General features: G+C 40.8%; 1 protein-coding gene across 35 annotated transcripts in view; it reads right to left on the reverse strand.

Moving 5' to 3' along the window:
• SPECC1L (sperm antigen with calponin homology and coiled-coil domains 1 like) overlaps positions 1-20,518 on the reverse strand; it is a 147,910-nt gene that overhangs the window by 114,812 nt on the left and 12,580 nt on the right. For 3 of the 35 annotated variants that reach the window (XM_077948527.1, XM_077948516.1, XM_077948509.1), the window contains exon 2: positions 15,630-15,846. The gene's annotated coding sequence lies outside the window, so the exon portion shown is untranslated. 35 annotated transcript variants of the gene reach the window in all.

Below are 20,518 nucleotides of genomic sequence, written 5' to 3' on the forward strand. Positions count from 1 at the left end.
CCTGCAATAATGCACATGTTATATGTATCTATCTATACTAATGGTAGCCTCTAGCCACTTGTGGCTACTAAACACTTAACAATGTAGCTAGCGTGACTGAATAACTGAACTTTGTTTGTTTGTTTGTTTTTGAGACTGAGTCTCTTTCTGTCACCATGCAGTGGCTTAATCTCGGCTCACTGCAACTTATGCCTCCCAGGTTCAAGCAATTCTCCTGTCTCAGATTCCTGAGTAGCTGGAACTACAGGTGCACACCACCATGCTCAACTAATTTTGTATCTTTAGTAGAGACAGTTTCACCATGTTGGCCAGGCTGGCCTCGAACTCCTGACCTCAGGTGATCTGCCCGCCTCAGCCTCCCAAAGTGCTGGGATTACAGGTGTGAGCCACCACACTCGACCAAGAACCAAATTTTAAATTTTATTTAAATTTAAAGTTGCATGTGGTTGGTGGCTACCATACTGGACAACGAAATAGACTGTTACTTTCCTGCCGCTCTATCGGTCTCTGAAACAAAACCTAATTAACAAAATGTGTTATACTCATCCAATAGAATACTGTTCAGCCACAAAAAGGAACAAAATACTGATATATCTTATAATACGGGTGAACCTTGAAAGCAATACAAAGATGACCCCTGACTTACTATTTTTAAACTTTACAATGTTTCAACTTTACAATGATGTGAAAGCAATTTAGAAACCACCCTTTAGAGTACCCATACAACCATTCTGTTTTTCACTGTCAGTACTGTATTCAATAAATTACATAAGATATTCAAAACTATTATAAAATAGCCTTTGTATTAGATGATTCTGTCTAAATGTAGACTAATGTAAGTGTTCTGACCATGTTTAAGGTATGTTAGGTATGATAAGTGCATTTTAAACTTATGACATTGTCAACTTACGAGGGGTTTACAGGATGTAACCCCATGTTAAAAAAAAGGAGCATCTATACCAAATAAAAAAGGCCACGTAAATGTCTTCTTTTGAGAAGTGTCTGTTCATACCCTTTGCCCACTTTTTGATGGGGTTGTTTTTTCCTTGTAAATCTGTTTAAGTTACTTCTAAGTTCTGGATATTAGACCTTTGTTAGACAGGTAGATTGCAAAAATTTTCTCCCATTCTGTAGGCTGCCTGTTTGCTCTGATGATAGTTTCTTTTTCTGTGTAGATCTTTAGTTTAATTAGATCCCATTTGTCAATTTTGGTTTTTGTTGCAATTGCTTTTGGTGTTTTCATCACGAAGTCTTTGCCGATGTCTATGTCCTGAATGGTACTGCCTAGGTTTTCTTCCAGGGTTTTTATGGTTTGGGGTTTTACATTTAAGTCTGTAATCCATCTTGAGTTAATTTTTTTTTTTTTTTTTTTTTGAGATGGAGTCTCGCTCTGTCGCCCAGGCTGGAGTGCAGTGGTGCGATCTCGGCTCACTGCAAGCTCCGCCTCCCAGGTTCATGCCATTCTCCTGCCTCAGCCTCTCGAGTAGCTGGGACTACAGGCGCCCACCACGATGCCCGGCTAATTTTTTGTATTTTTAGTAGAGACGGAGTTTCACTGAGTTAGCCAGGATGGTCTCGTCTCCTGATCTTGTGATCCGCCTGCCTCAGCCTCCCAAAGTGCTGGGATTACAGGCGTGAGCCACTGCGCCCGGCCTTGAGTTAATTTTTTATAAGGTGTAAGGAAGGGGTCCAGTTTCAGTTTTCTGCATATGGCTAGCCAGTTTTCCCAGTACCATTTAATGAACAGAAGATCCTTTCCCTATTACTTGTTTTTGTCAGGTTTGTTGAAGATCAGATGGTTGTTGATGTGTAGTGTTATTTCTGAGGTCTCTATTCTGTTCCACTGTTCTATATATCAATATCACTGATCATCAAAGAAATGCAAATCAAAACCACAATGAGAAAACATCTCATGCTAGTCAGAATTTCAATGATTAAAATCAAGAAACAATAGATGTTGGCAAGGCTGCGGAGAAACAGGAATGCTTTTACACTGTTGGTGGGAATGTAAATTAGTTCAACCATTGTGGAAGACAGTATGGTGATTCCTCAAGGATCTAGAACCAGAAATACCCCAGCAATCCCATTACTGGGTATATACTCAAAGGAATACAAATCGTTCCACTATAAAGACACACGCACACGGTACGTTTACTGCAGCACTGTTTACAATAGCAAAGACATGGAACCAACCCAAATGCCCATCAATGATAGACTGGATGAAGAAAATGTGGTACATATACAGCATGGAATACTATGCAGCCATAAGAAGGAATGAGACCATGTCCTTTGGAGGAACATGGATGAAGATGGAAGCCATCATCCTCAGCAAACACAGGAACAGAAAACCAAACACTGCATTTTCTTAGTCATAAGTGGAGTTGAACAATGAGAATACAAAGACACAGAGAAGGGAACAACACACACCAGGGCCTGCTGAGGAATGGGAAGTGAGGCGAAAGAACTTAGAGGACGGGTCAATAGGTGCAGAAAACCACCATGGCACACATATACCTATGCAACAAACTTGCATGCTCTGCTCATGTATCCTGTTTTTTTTGTTTTTTGTTTTTTTTTTTCAATAAAGAACAAAAAAACAGGAAGGCCACAAAGGACCATGTATTATATGATTCCATTTATACAAGTTATCTAGCAGAAACAAATCCATAGAGATAAAAAGAATATTAGTGATTACCAGGGGTTGGGGTAGGGAGTATAGAGGCTGGCTATTAGTGGATACAGGGTTTCTTTTTGGAGTGATGAAAAGTTCTAACGTTAGATTACGGTGATAGTTTTACAATCCTGTGAATATATTAAAAACCACTAAGTTTTACACTTTAAATAAGTGAGTTGTATGACATATCAATTACATATTGATAAAGCTAAAATTAAAAAAAAAAAAACCAACCTAATGAACAACATCGAACAAGGACTTCTGGAAAATATATCCCAATAGTGCAAAATACCCGATAAGGAGAAAGACTATGGTTTTGCAGAAGTCCAAGAGGAGAAAAGAAACACAGTCAAAGCTTTAAAGATGCTGAGATGCAGACTGTTCAAGGGGGCTGGCAGCTTGAGATCACTTAGACCACTGGTTCTAGCCACATTAGACCCAAATATCCACTGCGCACGTTTTTTTTTTTGAAACAGGGTCTTACTCTGTCACCCATGCTGGAGTGCAGTGGTGCAATGAGGGCTCACTGCAGCCTTGACCTTCCAAACTCAATGGATCCTCCCACCTCAGCCTCCCGAGTAGCTGGGATTACAGGTGTGAACGACCATGCCTCACCCCCTTTCTTTAAAAACTATTGAAAATATACCTTTACTACCCTGAAATGAATTCAGAAATCACTTATTTATTACATATATATTCCAAAAATATCTACATAACACAGTAACTGTAATATAAAAACAATTTTTAATAAAAGAAATATAAATTTCAATATGTAAATTTTCAGGCAGGACTGTATCAGGACTAAAATGGTCAGAAATCCACATCTCTAAGTTGAATCACTGATTTTCACAACTACAAATACTCTTCATTTGGGTATGTCATTTTGGCAACTCAGATACCACACTCTCTATCATGAATGCTATCAATAGTGTGATTGATTCTTCATGTACCTAAAACAGTGAATGTCAATCTGACTGCATTATGGGGTGCCCAGACATGTGATCAAATATTACTCCGGGTGTCTGTGAGGGTGTTTCTGGATGAAATTAATGTTTTGCTCAATGGACTGTGTAAAGCAGATTAACATCCCTAATGTGGGTGGGCTTCATCTCATCAACTGTAGACCTGAATAGAACAAAAACACTAAGTAAGAGGGAACCCCTCCCGCCTGACTGCTGAGCTGGGTCATCTCTGCTTGCCGTCCGACTCAAACTGAAACAAACATTGGTTTTCCTTGGGTCTAAAGCCTGCTGGATTTCGGACAGAAACTCACATTGGTGGCCCTCCTGCTTTTCAGGCCTTTGAACCAGACCCGAATGATACCATCAGCTCTCCTGGATCTCTAGCTTGCCCACTGCAGATCTGGGGACTTTCAGCCTCCATAATTGCATGAGCCAATTCCTTATATTAAGTATCTTTTTATATATAGAATGCTTCTGCTTTATCCGAGGGGGATATGTTTCAAGAACCCCTATGGACGCCTAAAAATGCAGACATTGCCCAACTCCATATATACTATGTTTTTTCCTATACATACAAATGCTCCCCAACTTATGATGGAATAAAAACATCGTAAGTTGAAAATATCACGAGTCAAAAATGCATTTAATACACTTTACCTATTGAACGTCATAGCTTAGCATAGCCTATCTTAAACATGCTCAGACCACTTACATTAACCTATAGGTGGAAAAAATCATCTAACACAAGCCTATTTTATAATAAAGTATTGAACAGATCATGTAATTTATTGAATACTATACATTACATCAAAACTGTGACAGTTTCATGCCATCATAAAGTTGAAAAATCTTAGGTCCAATCACAGCAAGTTGGGGACCATGTATACATATCACCTATGATAAACTGATAAATTAGGCACAGTAGGAGATTAACAACAATAACTAACAATGAAATAAGCAATTATAACAATATGCTAGCATCACTACTCCTGCACTGTGGGTCCACTATTAAGTGAAGTAAGGGTTACAGGCAATGTCATACCAGACAGTTAATCTGATAACCAAGACTAAGGGACTAATGGGCAGGCAGCACACACGGGAAGGATACATCGGACAAAGTGAGGACTCATCTTGCAGGTGTGACAGTGAGATGGCACGAGATTTCATCACGTCATTCAGCACAGCCCACAATTTAAAACTTACCAACTGTTTGTTTCAGGAATTTTTCCATTTAATATTTTCAGACTGTGGTTGACCATGAGGTACTCAAAGCATGGAAAGCAAAACCATAGATAAAGAGCAACTAGTGAATACTTACATTTTCTCCAGAGAAACAGAACCAATAGGATGCGTATGATACAATCATATAAATATACTACATATATAAACATATCCTATCAGTTCTGTTTCTTGAGAGAACCAAGACTAGTAATACTTAGTAAAACTAAGAACAAAATGAGGTAATTTCCCTTCAAATCTAGACTAATTCCATTTCCTGAAATTTCCATTTATACTAAAATTACATTTTAAAAAATCCTTTAGGTAAATGGAATTCAGTTACAGGTTCAGTCTTAAACAGTTTTTTTCTATCTACATAAATTATTCAGCAAGATATTCTAGGCCAGGTGCAGTGGCTCATGCCTGTAATCCCAGCACTTTGGGAGGCCAAGGTGGACAGATCACCTGAGGTCAGGAGTTCGAGACTATCCTGGCTAACACGGTGAAACCCCGTCTCTACTAAAAATACATTTAAAAAAATGAGCCGGGCGTGGTGGCAGGCGCCTGTAGTCCCAGCTACACGGGAGGCTGAGGCAGGAGAATGGTGTGAACCCGGGAAGTGGAGCTTGCAGTGAGTGGAGATCGCGCCACTGCACTCCAGCCTGGGTGACAAAGCAAGACTCCGTCTCAAAAAAAAAAAAAAAAAAACTTAGCCGAGCGTGGTGGCACACCTCTTAATCCCAGCTACTAGGCAGGCTGAGGCAGAAGAATCGCTTGAACTCGGGTTGCAGTGAGCTGCAATCGCACCACTGCACTCCAGCCTGGGTGACAGAGTAAGACTCGGTCTCAAAAAAAAAAAAAAAAAGATAAAGCTGTGCAGATCACATGAAAAGTTCTACTTTACAGAACTGTCACCACATTAAGCCTTGAATTCCACAGGCTCTACCTATTAAATAAATGCCTATAGCATCCATCAACCATTGAGACAATCACAAATGCTTCCACAAATTGCTAAAACAACTCTCAGGCTCATAAAAAAACAAATTAGAATTCACCAGAAGATCCTGGGTCCCCACCTGGTCAAGGGGGAGGAATCACTGGCTGACACTCCTTCCTAGAGCCCCTCTGGAGCCCCCAGGCAGAGACTACAGAGCAGAGGAGCTAAGGAGCACAGTTCACAGCACTTCCAGTGTCTCGGAGAAGGGGAAGTGGTGGAAATTACCACTATCTCTTCTCCAACTTTGCTCAAGGGTATCACATCAGCACGCATCACTGAAACCTCTAGTCCAGTAAAGTCAAGGTCTGGGGCAGGGGAGGGGGGAGCGAAAGTAGCTCTCCTCATAAAAACATTGTGGATCCTGCCTCTGTGTTCTAAGAAAAATCTGAAACAACAATAGTCCATGTATGCCCCATGTATTTGTCAGTGTTTCTTAAAAACACCAACATAGATGCACTGCTCCCAAAATAACAGGGAAAGGCACTGAAGGCCCTGAGCCTCTCCCAGGCAGCAAGCACCATGTCCTGTGCAGTACCTCGTACAGTTCACTGAATCCTCACAAGAGCCTAAGTGGGTATCTCTAGATGAAGGAACTAAGGATCAGAGATCGTAAGTAAGTCTCTCCAGGTCAATTCATTCTTGAGCGACAACAGTCTGAACCCAAAACCCACTTTGCTTCTGCCACTCCATCTGTCCTCCAATACACACATAACACAAGTTAGGAATGCGAGATTTTGATCTCAATGAATATTTCACAACATATAAACAAACTGTAACAACACTAAAACGACACAGCTCAACCTGCCCCTTCTAGATTTGTCTACTTGTCCAATGTTGTCATCAGTGCTGGTATACTTTTTTTTTCTTTTTTTTTTTGAGATGAAGTATTGCTCTTGTCCCCCAGGCTGAAGTGTCATGGCGCGATCTCGGCTCACTGCAGCCTCTGCCTCCCTGGTTCAAGCAATTCTCCTGCCTCAGCTTCCCGAGTAGCTGGGATTAAGGGGGCCTGCCACCACACCTGGCTAATTTTCGTATTTTTAGTAGAGACGGAGCTTCACCGTGTTAGCCAGGCTGGTCTCAAACTCCTGACCTCAGATGATCCGCCCTCGGCCTCCCAAAGTGCTGGGATTACAAGCATGAGCCACCGCGCCGGGCCCGTGCTGGTATTCTTTATGAAAATTTTTCATTTTGACGGGACTAACGACCATGTTATTTAACATAAAACCTTTCTTAGAGCAGAATGTTTACTGCCAGGTCTAGATCAATACGTATTAAATTAGAGCTGTAAAAGTAAAATTCTAAGTTATAATCATACTAATTGGAAGGAGGGAATGATGGATGGTCTTGAGTTGAAAGACTATGCTCACTACCTGGGTGACGGGATCCAAACCCCAAACCTCAGCATCCTGCAACATACCCATGCAGCAAACCTGCACATGCACCCCTTGAGTCTACACTAAATTATTCAAATGTATTAAAATGACTTCTTTAAACATTTAAAGTTGTTTTTAAAAATCATATTAATTTATAGATATCTATTTTTAAATTTAAAATATTTGTCATCATTTTATATTAAAACATTACTTGAGTGAAGACACAGACCACTCTCATTAGAGAAATAAACCCTTCATTCATGAGGCTGCAATCTGGGTGGCCTGAACGCTCACTAGAATGTCCCAGTGCTCCTCAGGACAGGGTTCACAGCTCTGGGAGCCCTGCCCAAAGCTAATTACACATTCACAACCACACAGGAACTCCAGAGTTTCCGTTACTTCTACAAGGAGATCACATAATTAAAACCTACTGAGGAAAACAAAGGGCTATCTCTTACCTTCCACAGAAGGTAGATATATACTATTTAAAATTCAACTCAGAGACTCTTTACTAGAAATGTAAAATATCTCAGAAGCCATTTTATAGGAAACTCTACGTGCAACACCATCAATAAAAAAATATTCTTGTAGTTACAAGAGTCTACTATGGCAGGATCCTGACTACTAAAAAGTTATGAGGCAAGTCATTGTGGGCACAACATTTATTTATCAATAAATGTTTATTCTGTGTCCAGGCAAGCCAAGCACCAATTCTCTGGAAACCTAGTCAAGAAGGGCTCAAATATATAGGCATATAAAGACTAGGACAGGCTGCCCACGGTGGCTCATGTCTGTAATCTCAGCACTTTGGGAGGCAGAGGTGGGTGGATCACTTGAGGTCAGAAGTTTGAGAACAGCCTAGCCAACTTGGTGAAACCCCTCTCTACCAAAACTATAAAAAATTAGCTGGGTGTGGTGGTGCATGCCTGTAATCCCAGCTACTCGGGAGGCTGAGGCAGAAGAATTGCTTGAACCCGGGAGGCAGAGGTTGCAGTGAGCCGATACCGTGCCACTGCACTTGAGCCTCGGTGACAGAGCAAGACTCCATCTCAAGAAAAAAAAAAAAGGCTAGGACAAAAATACCTACTTTCAAGGAGTTCACAGTCTAGAGGAAGAAACAGGACATGTAAATGAACAAAACCGATCCCCATCCTTTATAAATCTACTTTAAAAAAACAAAAAACAGGGCAAGTATACGTACAGGATACAATGGTAGCAGAAAGATCCCCAATTCTGTCTTACTTTGGGGAATAAAGTCGGAGGTACACCTCAAAGGTGTGAGAGTAAACATAGATTCAACTGAAGAACTCTAAGGACTTGGCTAGAATACAGTATGGCTAGAATACAGAAATGTCAAAGTGAGGACTGGTCAGCAAGGGCCAGAAGACCAGTCAAGCCCTGGACTTCATGTGACACAGGACGGTAATAAAAGCCGTGCAGTCCTATAACCCGATTTGCAGTTCCTAAAAGCTAACCTGGGCTGCTGTACTGAAGGTACAGAATGAGAGGGTCGGGGTGAGGAAAACAGAATGGGCATCTCCTTCCCTGTAATGTCTCTGCTCTCCCTTAGTCTAAGCTTTATATTCAAAATAAAAGTACCACTCTCACTCCACAACTCCCCCAGTATCTGAAGACCACCATAGTGCTTCCCTAAATTGGCCCTTCTTCCAAGTCAGCACCACACATTTCCCATCCACTCCTCCAGATTTCAGTACCCTGTGTCCACTGGCTTCATAGTATAACAGGCACCTCGGAAGTGGACACAGACACAAGACAGATCTGGTCTAGAAAGCACAGGGCTCAGCAAGACTATTATTTCCCTCGCTCTAGACACTGAGCTGCTCCTACCTTAATCTAAGGAAAAAAAAAATCTGCTTTTCTAGGAGCTTCCAGAGGCTCATAATAAGTTCATGATTATCTAACATTTTCAAGTCTTTTTCCACACAAACTGTTGCTAAACTACTTTTCTCTTTTTTCCTTTTTTTTTTTTTTGAGATGGAATCTCACTTTGTCGCCAGGCTAGAGTGCAGTGGTGCAATCTTGGCTCACTGCAACCTCCGCCTCCTGGGTTCAAGGGATTCTCCTGCCTCAGCCCCCAGAGTAGCTGGGACTACAGGCATGTGCCACTATGCCCCACTAATTTTTGTACTTTTAGTAGAGACGGGGTTTCACCATGTTGGCCAGGATAGTCTCGATCTGCTGACCTTGTGATCCGACTGCCTCAGCCTCCCAAAGTGCTGAGATTACAGGCATGAGCCACTGCGCCCAGCCTCCTCTAAAGTTTTATTTTGAAATTTTACAAACATGTAGAAATGTTGAAAAAATTGAACAGTAAGCAATACTCCACTTCTTTCCTTTTCTTCTTAATTTTTTTTCTCGATCATAGCACACTACAGCCTGAGCTCCGCCTCAGCCTCCCAAGTAGCTAGGATTACAGGAGCATACCACCTTGCCCAGCTTTTCCTCTTCGTTGCTGTGTAATCTGTATTCTAAAAAACCTAAACCTTTATCTGTTAAAATTTGTATTTGGTAAATCAACTCAAGGTTCCAGCCTTTAGGATACTTTTAAATTCTGACTTTGACTTGAAACCCATTAGTCTTCCTTCTAACAAGTGCTGTCTTCAATCTAAGTCACTTGGCTACTCAGTATTCTCATCTACAATAAAAAGGAAGTTGGATTCTAAGGCATCTCTACGACACCTTCTGACTCTTGTAATGTCAGATAATTCACATAATGATGGCGTTACAGAGGACAAAGCAATGGTAAGGCTATGTGACACACCAAAAGAATCTCTTTCGGGGTCTCCCATACAGTGAGTAGAGAACTGAACTTAAAGGTCAAGAGACCTGGGTTCAAGCTCCAGTTCTGCCATACAAGTTGTGTGACTGTGGGCAAATCACTTAATCACTTTATATATCTGCAAATCTGTTTCTTCTCCTATAAAAAAGAACTGATAAAATCTAATTTATAGAGTTCTTGTAAAAAATAACATGTGTAAATCAACAAGAACGTAACTCCTGATATCCCAGTTCCAGAAGTTATTTCATCACAGATCAAAGGTCAAAGGAAAAATGGTACAACAATCCAAGGTCAGGGACGGCAACTTATTTCAGTGATTCAGAAACCCCACCCTTGCCAATCATCCACCCATGAAAAACACACCAGTCAAGTTTCAGAAATATGCCAAAAGGACATTATATATTTATCTTACTGTCATACTGCATCCAGAAGGATCCACCCTGAAGAGAGGACAACACAATTGTCCTGGAAACCACAAGGGAGCTCCGAGGCCATTCCCTGGCTGAGAAGCACCTTCAGCCCTGGCACAAGGTGGGACAAGAACTCTTCTTGGCAACTACAGGGGCAGTGCCCAATCCCTCCATTCTGTAGTCACGCCAGGATCTTGATTGCTGTCACTACTTTTTCCTTTAAATTCCTCCTATTCACCTCCATTAGAATCTTTTCCCCTCCATGTTTCCAAGATGTACTGCTATTTAAAACCATTTAAATTTCCTATTTAATTAATAATTATATGTGCTGATTCAAAAACAACAACAACAACAAAAAACGAAACAACAACAAAAAACACTACTATCCAGGAGACTGCCCAACCACGCATGATCCAATCTGTATCCTTCTGTATCCTTGGGTAAGTTAACCTCTCTGAAATCTGTTTCTTCATTGTAATATGGGGCTGGTAATACTATGCACCTTCCTTATAAGGATGTTGAGAGGATTCAATGAAATAATGAACCTAAAGTGGTTAGCAGGTTGGCAGCCCACAGTAAAGACCAGATAACATAAGCTATCATAATTTACAGAGGAATATACTGCATGCCCCATGTATGACTACTGCCTTATTAAAATAAAAGCAGCAATTCAAAAGACACTTTGTAAAAGAAACCCTTTATAAGGAAGGACTAAAGGTTGTTTTTACCTACTACTTATATTAAATTATATACCATGGTCCACAGTTGTCAACAAACAACATTAGCTTCTGGGTTTTTCCCACTGAAAATTACATATTATGAAAATATATAGTAGGGAGTCCACTGGATCAATAATCAAGAGACCTCGATTGTGGTCCCAGGTCTGGCACCATCTATGTGACCTTGTGCAAGTCACCCACATTCTGTGAGCCTTGTTTATAAAGGAGAGTGGATTAGTAGCTTTCAGAAGTTCGAAAATTTCATTTCCTAATCTGTACTTTCAGAACATGGAATCAAACAATTTAGGAGAAACAGCTTATTAATTATGACTTTTTATGCCTATCAATACCCACTGAAAATCCAAAAAGGGTTTTTAACCTACACAATCTAAATGTATTTATCTCTATTATTTAACAAACTTCATTTTCAAAATGTAGAGATCATATTAAATTGTAAATTAAGAACAGACTTAAAACACTGAGGAGAAAGAATCACACAGTCAAGGCAAACTGTAACTCAGGGAAAGGGCCACATCAGAGTCAGAAAGTAAATATTGCTAACTGAAGCAAAATCAACAATCGATTTGATAAAATCATGTGTCTTACCAAAAGCCAATCAAAACTTTCAAAAGAAACTCAGTAAGAAGTGTTTAAATCAAATTATAATGTAATGAATTGAACCTATATTCCTCAACATATACATAACCTTTCTTACGGTGAATTATGACACACATTCAGAAAGGTGCATTTTATGTACACATTTTAAAGACTTGGAGTGAGACTCCATTGAAAAAGTCAAGGACTACTAAGAGAGAAAGACTGAGCCTTCTCATGTCAAAAAATGCACATGTGCAAGTCGGCATATATTCAAGGTGCATGAAACAGACATGAGGGAGAGAGAGGCAGGGGTAAGATGCCTTCAGATATGTGATTCTCTACTCAGTCTGAATCCAGACAGAAGTCCAGTACTGCTCAAAAAACTTCAATGCTTACTGACTGAGGAGGCATAACTTTTAAATGCTTGTTTTTATAAGACAGTACTTTATTAATTTTTAAAGACAGATTTTATACTATGCCTAAAATTGTAACGTGTAGTACATTTAACAGGGTAGTTTCCCATTTCCAGGAATCAACGATATCGATTATGACTTATGAGGAAAGATGGCATCCACATCTACCTCCCCTGTTTCTACCTCCAACTCCAAGACGAAAGAAACTGTATTCTATATCTTCTCCCCACCCCAGATAGGCACTCCCCCTTAAACACCCTCATGGCCACGGAAGGAAAATGCAGCTCCTTTCTGTTTTAATCCCATTCTTCTCACAACTCCTTCCTTTCTGCCTGTCCAACCAGTTAACGAAGTCTCAAGGTGAATCCACAGGAGAAAGACTGCTCAGTCATACCTGAGTGGCCACTTTAATCAAGATAAGGTGATGGTGGGCAGGGCTAATGAAGCCCCAGTGGAGGGATGGAGGCCAAGTCATGCTGCAGTGGAGTGGAATAAAAAGCTGAGTAGGAAAGAAAAGGATAAAGAACTTCTCAATAATGTACGAAGGGGAGAGAGCCAGGGGTAATGAGGAGGCAGAGACACTTTGATGATGTTGCCATTGTCATTTAACTATGAAAGTAAGCTGCCTGGAAAGCACCAGCTAGACAATGTGGAAAGCCCACACTGCACAAATACTAGGGCATTGATTCTCATAATAACCTCATGTGGACGGAAAGGAGGAAGAAACTTTGGTTAGAGAGGAAAGCAAGCACAACTACATATAGGATGCTTAAAAACAAAAACAAAAAAAAAAGGAGGTAGCTATCAGTAATACCAATTCAAATGGCCACTAAAGAGCACAACTGTATTCTCACTTGTTTGGGCCAAAGAAAAGCTCACTCATACTAACTTATGATTTCTCTCTATTATTCTATGAGGCTTAACACAAGAAAATAATTAGAAACGATTAGAAGCTTCCTGGATTTTTTAAACTTAGAACCATATAAGTCTTCTCCTTCTTTCTACTTTTTGAAAAACAACAAAATAAAAATCCTAATCTTATGCCAAGACCTCTTCAGATACATTTCTGGAGATCTCTCATTTTAATGCAAGCTGCTGGAAAGGACGTTAAACTACTGACAACACTTAACATTCCAGACAAGTGACAAGCCTGGAAAAGGACAGCCTAAAAGAATGTCTGGCAACAGTACATAAGTGATTTTTCCAGATTGAGTCCAAAACACATTGGTTCCCAAAGTTCAAACTGCCAGAATGCAAGAAATTTTGAGTCTCCTCTGGCCACCACCTTCTTAGCCAAAGTTTCTGAATATTTACAAAAAGAAAACGTTTATTCAGGATCCTTTCAAACCACAGCTTTATGCTCAGATTCTTGGCAGGCAGTTTAAACTTGCACAATTCGATCGATAAAATTAACTGTCGGCCATAGTTTTAATTCAAACCATCAATCTATTTGTACAATTATAACAACCTCTGATGTGAAATACTAAATGAAACATTTCATTTTGCACTTCATTAATGGTTCAAGTATAACAATGTAAAAAATCCTTTCTAAAAAGCTTACAATTGGCCGGGAGCAGTGGCTCACGCCTGTAATCCCAGCATTTTGGGAGGCCGAGGCAGAAAGATCACAAGGTCAGGAGTTCAAGACCAGCCTGACCAACATGGTGAAAACCTGTCTCTACTAAAAATACAAAAATTAGCTGGGTGTGGTGGCGGACACCTGTAATCCCAGCTACTGAGGAAGCTGAGGCAGAAGAATTGCTTGAACCCAGGAGGCAGAAGTTGCAGTGAGCCAAGATCACATCATTGCATTCCAACCTGGGCGACAGAGCAAGGCTATGTCTCCAAAAAAAAAAAAAAAAAGCTTAACAGTTTAGATTTGAGAAGTCTTTCTAAACTAAATAAGGTAAAATACAATTCAAATTCAGTGTAGTAAAAACAAAGTCTTTTTTCCAACAAGCATTTCACTGGTTAGGTTAAAAAGAAATTAATAAAAAATGCTAAGAAGTTCTTTGTCCTTGTGTCTAATGAGTATAAAGCAGTGGTACTTAATGAGGGCTAGGGGGTAATTTTGTACCCTAGGGGATATTTGGCACTGTCTGTAGACATTTTTGGTTGTCACAACTGGGTGGGAGGCAAGGTGCTACAGACAGTGAGTGTGTAAAAGGCCAGGAATCCTGCTAAACTTCCTACAAAACACTGGACAGCCCCCCACAACAAAGAATTACACAGCCTCAAATATCAATACAGCCAAGGTTGGGAAACCTTGGTATAAGAGGACTGGTTAAACTTGGAAGGAACGATTTGTCTTTCTGTAAACCATCCCATAAATAAGGTCTCATGTGTACACACAATCTGCTAAGAAAGCTGCAGTTCTGGCAGCTGGCAGAGCTGAAAGAGAAGGGAAAATCTATGCACAGGACCCTCAGATTTTCACCCATATTCCCCAGGAAAGGATACAGTTCCAGGAAGGGCTCTCTCTGATCTCCCAGAATGAAATCTAAGAATGAACCACAAGGCCTCACTGCTTACCTGTATCTCCTTTTCGTAGTCCCCAGCTGGCGTGGCACAGACTGACAACCCCAAATGGATGGTCAAAATCCACTGTTCTCCAGTCTCTCTGAAACCTCACTGGCAAGAAGGAAAGAAACTAAACCCCGAGGGCCCGTTATATTCCAGCGCGGTCCTGGGGATTCCACACTCATTCAGTTCCTTTTCATCATAGGAAGTGGGTATTATAATATCAGGTCCATATTATAGCTTCCATAGCCGGCAAATGCTACAGCAGGAGTCTGAATAGGGGTACCTCCAAAAGCCACACCCATCCCACCACAGCTCCCAGGGGTTTCTTTCTAATCTCGAGGGTGGCCTATACCCGGGACTATAGAGGGCCTTGGTGTGCTAAATCTTCAGAGACATTTTTAAACAGTCAAGACGCCTCTTGGAGACTGGAAGAAGTTCCTGACCTTGCGGCATTCCCTCCTCCCCATTTCCTCTACCCCACCAATCCTATGCCAGCCTGTCTGTGTCAGGAAAGAAATCCAGCTGGACAACTCTGGCAGCCTCCTGTCGCCCTCCCCTGCCAACAATCCTTCTGTGCCACAGCTGTTTGTCCACACTGTAAAGCACATATCCCACCAGGTCAGTCTCCTGTAAAATAATGCCTCCCTGTCCCAGGCCAAATACCCCAGTGCCGATATGTGCTTCTTCAAATCCAGGCTCCAACCCATCCCTCCATCTCATTTCCATTTTACATGCACACATAGCCACATACTTTCACATACCCACACTTTGGCTCCTACTGTTCCTACCCCTGAAAACCCCTTACCATTTTCTTCCCTGACAAATAACTGCTCATAGGTCACTTCAGGACTCAGCTCCACTGCCGTGTCCTTAGTGATACCTTCCCTTGTCTCTAGTCGGTTGGCCCCCCCATCCCTCTTACCTTTCTGGCCATAGCACTCACCTAAGTGTCTTTTATCCAGACAACATTTAGTGTATACTTAAACCAAAAAGGTCATCACTATTTATCTGAAATTCACATTTACTTATTTTTAATTTTCTTTTTTTTGGGAGACAGAGTCGCTCGGTAGCCCAGGTTGGAATGCAGTGGCGTGATCTCAGCTCACTGTAACCTCCGCCTGCAGGGTTCAAGTGATTCTTCTGCCTCAGCCTGCCTGTTACTTGAAAAACAGACAAAAGCAAAGCTATGATGTGAATAGCCTGAATTACTGCTGAAAAGTACATGAATGTCAGAAGTAAATTCTAATTCTGACTAGATAGGTCAATTAATCAGTGACACAGTTCACTGCCTGTTATTAAGACATCCTATAACTGAGTCTAGAATTTTACTTACTTCTTAGTGGTAGGACAAAGATATAAGACAGAAAAAGAGGAAAACAGTAAAAAGTACTTCCTTTCAAATTCAAAATGTCATGGTCCGTACCTCCTTGTTAAAATACCGAAACACACCATATGACTCAATTATTAATACACTGATTTTGCTGTTGCCAACCTAGGATAAGTTTCACCTATGTCTTTATCTCAGGAGCAAAGTACTGCAAGTTCAAGCAGTAAAGTGCAATTACATGCGAGAATATCAATATAACATAACCAATCAGGTACTAGAAAACCAGAACATGTAAAATAACTATGATGTTTCTTCCCAATATTTCATTCTCATTTTTAAAAAGTAAACTTTCAGAACAATACTGTATGACATAAGCAAACTCTGACTTTCAGTAAAAGTTTACTAACAGCAGGTATTAAGAATAGACTACCATGCAGATTTCACTGCCGCTTACCCCCACTTTACCAGATAGAAGTCTTAAATCTAAGCCTTCGAAACTATATTCTAGGTTACAAACACCACCAAAAAATCACCAAAGCCCTACACATATACACATGCCTCTGAGATTGCTGCCTGTCGAATTTGATTTACTGAATAAATGAGTAACCTGATTATTTTAGCTTAAATAAACAACAATCCCTTCTAAGGACTTCAAAACATAAAATCAAGATTTTCTTTTTAAAAAAGAACAGCGGGCCAGGCACAGTGGCTCACGCCTGTAATCCCAGAACTTTGGAAGGCTGAGGCAGGCAGATCACGAGGTCAGGAGTTCGAGATTAGCCTGGCCAACATGGTAAAACCCCGTCTCTACTAAAAACACAAAAATTAGCCGGGCGTGGTGGCGGGCGCCTATAATCCCAGCTACTTGAGAGGCTGAGGCAGGAGAATCACTTGAACCCAGGAGGCGGAGTTCACAGTGAGCTGAGAGCGTAACACTGCACTCCAGCCTGGGCGACAGAGCAAGACTGTCTCAAAAAACAAAACAAAACAAAACAAAAAAACAGCAGTATTGTTTTAGGTCATAACACTTAACATAGACCGTGTGATACACAGAAGGCAGCTCTTTGAATAGGAGCAGCCTGGTACATTTACTGGCATGTATTCATGAATTTACATACCAAATGGAAAGAACTCAGACTGTGGTTGGGTAGAATTTGGGTTCAAATGCTAACAACTCCACCACTTATTAGTTATCTGGCTCTGGGCATATTACTCATAAATTTCAGTCTTTCGTCTGTAAGTAGAAACAGCTAACACATAGGATGCTATAAGAACCACATCAAACAATGTGTGGAAACTAACAAGGAAAATGCTCAGCACACAGAATTACAATAAGCATCCATCTCCTTTCCTTTCCACTACAACCAGAATGACAAATTTCCCTTTATCCTAAACTTACTTCTTTCTTAGACATATACCTCTCCCTTTCCACTACAATCCCCAGGACTGCTTCAACTCCAACTTAAGCAGAGAAACTTCAGAGGTTCTTATGACAACTACAAACTTCGTCACTCCAATCTAAGTGTGTGCCACCCTCTCCCAATCCTAACCACCACAGTTTTGATCACTCCAGAGTTTAATTCAACACAGCTTTCTTTTACCTTCCTCCATCTTCCTCATTCAATCAACTACAAACTTAAGCTTACCTTTCCTTTGATTGTCCCTGGTGACTAGGTGTCTCTCCCTTTCTCTTCTCATCCACTCCCTCTACTCTGCATGAGTCACTCCACCGGCCTTTTATCAGGCTTTCTTGACTGACACAGATCTCTCTGATCCTTTCTGTATTCTTTCAAATTGTCCTCCTTCTTTCTGAACTGTTGCTTTTTAAAGATGGGATAATAGCACTGTGGTTGTATTTTTTTTAAAAGACTCTCAGCCGGGTGCAGTGGTTCACGCCCGCAATCCCAGCACTTTGGGAGGCCAAGGTGGGTGGATCACGAGGTCAGGAGATCCCAAGACCATCCTGGCTAAAATGGTGAAACCCTGTCTCTACTAAAAATACAAAAAAATTGGCCAGGCATGGTGGCGGGTGCCTGTAGTCCCAGCTACTCGGGAAGCTGAAGCAGGAGAATGGCGTGAACTCGGGAGGCGAAGCTTGCAGTGAGCCAAGATCGCGCCACTGCACTCCAGCCTGGGCAACAGAGTGAGACTCTGTCTCAAAAACAAAAACAAAAACAAAGATTCTCTATTAATTAAATTAGAAAATAATGGAATATCTCTGAAAATTCTGAAATACTCGGGAACTCACATACTTCTAAATCTATGAACTAAAGAAGAAACCAAAAGGGAAATTAGAATGTGTTTTGAACTTAAAATGAGAATGTGTTTTGAACTTAAAATGAAAACATAACATGTCAAAATTTGTGGGCTACCCCTTAAGCAGTAAAGGGAAATTTATAACACTAAACATCTATGTTGGAAAAGAAGAAAAGACTCAAATCAGCTCCTACTTTAAGAAACAAGAAAAGGAAGAGCAATGAAACACAAAGTATGGAGAAGAAAGAAAAGAATAAACATCTAAGCAAAAATCAATGAAATAGAAAACGTAAACAGAGATCAATGAAACCAAAAATGGGTTGAGAAGATCAATAAAACTGATAAACCTCTAGCCACACTCAGAAAAAAAAGAGAGGACACAAATTACCAGCATTAGGAATGGAAGGGGTGACAACACTACAGATTCTACAGCTATCAGAGGATAATAAGGGACTATTAGGAACCACTTTATGCCAGTAAATTCAAGAAGTTAGATAAAATAAATGAATTTCTTGAAAGACAAACTATCGAAGCTCACTCAAAAAGTGATAAATAACTTGAATAGTTCTATATTTATTGAAGAAATTGGATTTGTAGTTAAAAACTTTCCTACAAAGAAAACCCCAGGCATAGATGGATTCACTCAGGAATTCCACTAAAGAAATAAAACAAATTCTTTACAAACTCGTCCAGAAAACTGAGAATATTTCCCAACTCATTCTATGAAGCCAGCATGACTTTGATGCCAACATCTGATAAAGACATTACTACAGACCCATCCCTCTCATGAAAATAAATGTTAAAATTACAAACAAAATTTTAGCAAATTGAGTCTAACAATCTAGAAAAAAAGGATAATACATCATAACCAAGTAGTGTTTATCCCACAAATGCAAGGTTGGTTTAACATTCAAAAATCAGCCGAACAGGCTGGGCGTGGTGGTTCATGCCTGTAATACCAGCACTTTGGGAGGACAAGGCGGGCAGATCACGAGGTCAAGAGATCGAGACCATCTTGGCTAACACGGTGAAACCCCGTCTCTTACTAAAAATACAAAAAATTAGCCGGGCGTGGTGGCAGGCGCCTGTAGTCTCACCCACTCGGGAGGCTGAGGCAGGAGAATGGCATGAACCCAGGATGAGGAGCTTGCAGCGAGCTGAGATCGTACCACTGCACTCCAGCCTTGGCAACAGTGCAAGACTCCATCTCAAAAAAAAAAAAAAAAAAAAAAAATCAGCTGGGCACAGTGACTGACGCCTGTAATCCTAGCACTTTGGGAGGCTGAGGTGGGTGGATCACTTGAGGTCAGAGGTTCAAGACCAGCCTGGGGAACATGGCGAAACCCCGCCTCTACTAAAAATACAAAAATTAGCCGAGCATGGTGGTGCACACCTGTAATCCCAGCTACTTGGGAGGCTGAGGCAGGAGAATTGCTTGAACTCAGGAGGCGGAGGTTACAGTGAGCTGGGATTATGCCACTGCACTCCAGCCTGGGTGACAGAGTGCAACCCCATCTTAAAAAAAAAAAAAAAAAAAAAAAAATCAAAAATCAGTGTAACTCACCACATTGTAAACTAAAACAGAAAAGCCATATGACCTTCTCAATACACACAGAAAAACACTAAACAAAACCCAACATTCATTCCTGATTTAAAAAAATACAAAACTCCACAGAGAACCTACTAAACTTGATAAACGGCATATATGAAATATGATGACATAAGACTGAATATTTTCCCCATAGGATCAAAAATGAGACAAGGAAATCCACTCTTATCACGATTGAAACTGCCTTTGCAAAATTATGACTGAGCTACAGTGAGAGATCTCACTTAATCAACCCCATCTTGCTTTCTAACCTCCAAGATGTCCTTGCTCATTCCTGGGTGTAGACTGAACTAACTTTGGGAGAAACTTAGTTTATAGTTTATAGTTTAAAACAAAGATGGTAACAGCCCTTTCCCAAAGCAGACCTCCTTCTTGCTTAGGCACTAGATTGCCTTCATAGGACTCACATTAGCCACAAGATTAGAAATTACGGTTTAGGAGTCATGCAGCTGAAGGCTACAAGATTCTGACCCTCCCTAAACTGCTCCTAAGATCAGTGTTGGAGATATTTTGCAGACCCTGCACTTGATGGATCAGCTGGCACCATCCAGATGGATTAACTGGCTCATCTGATCTTGTGGCCCCTACCCAGGAACTGACTGAGTGCTAGAAGACAGTTTCAACTCCCTTTTCATCCCTA

The sequence above is a fragment of the Macaca mulatta genome, chromosome 10 (assembly GCF_049350105.2).
Source record: "Macaca mulatta isolate MMU2019108-1 chromosome 10, T2T-MMU8v2.0, whole genome shotgun sequence".
Classification (NCBI taxonomy): Eukaryota; Metazoa; Chordata; class Mammalia; order Primates; family Cercopithecidae; genus Macaca; species Macaca mulatta.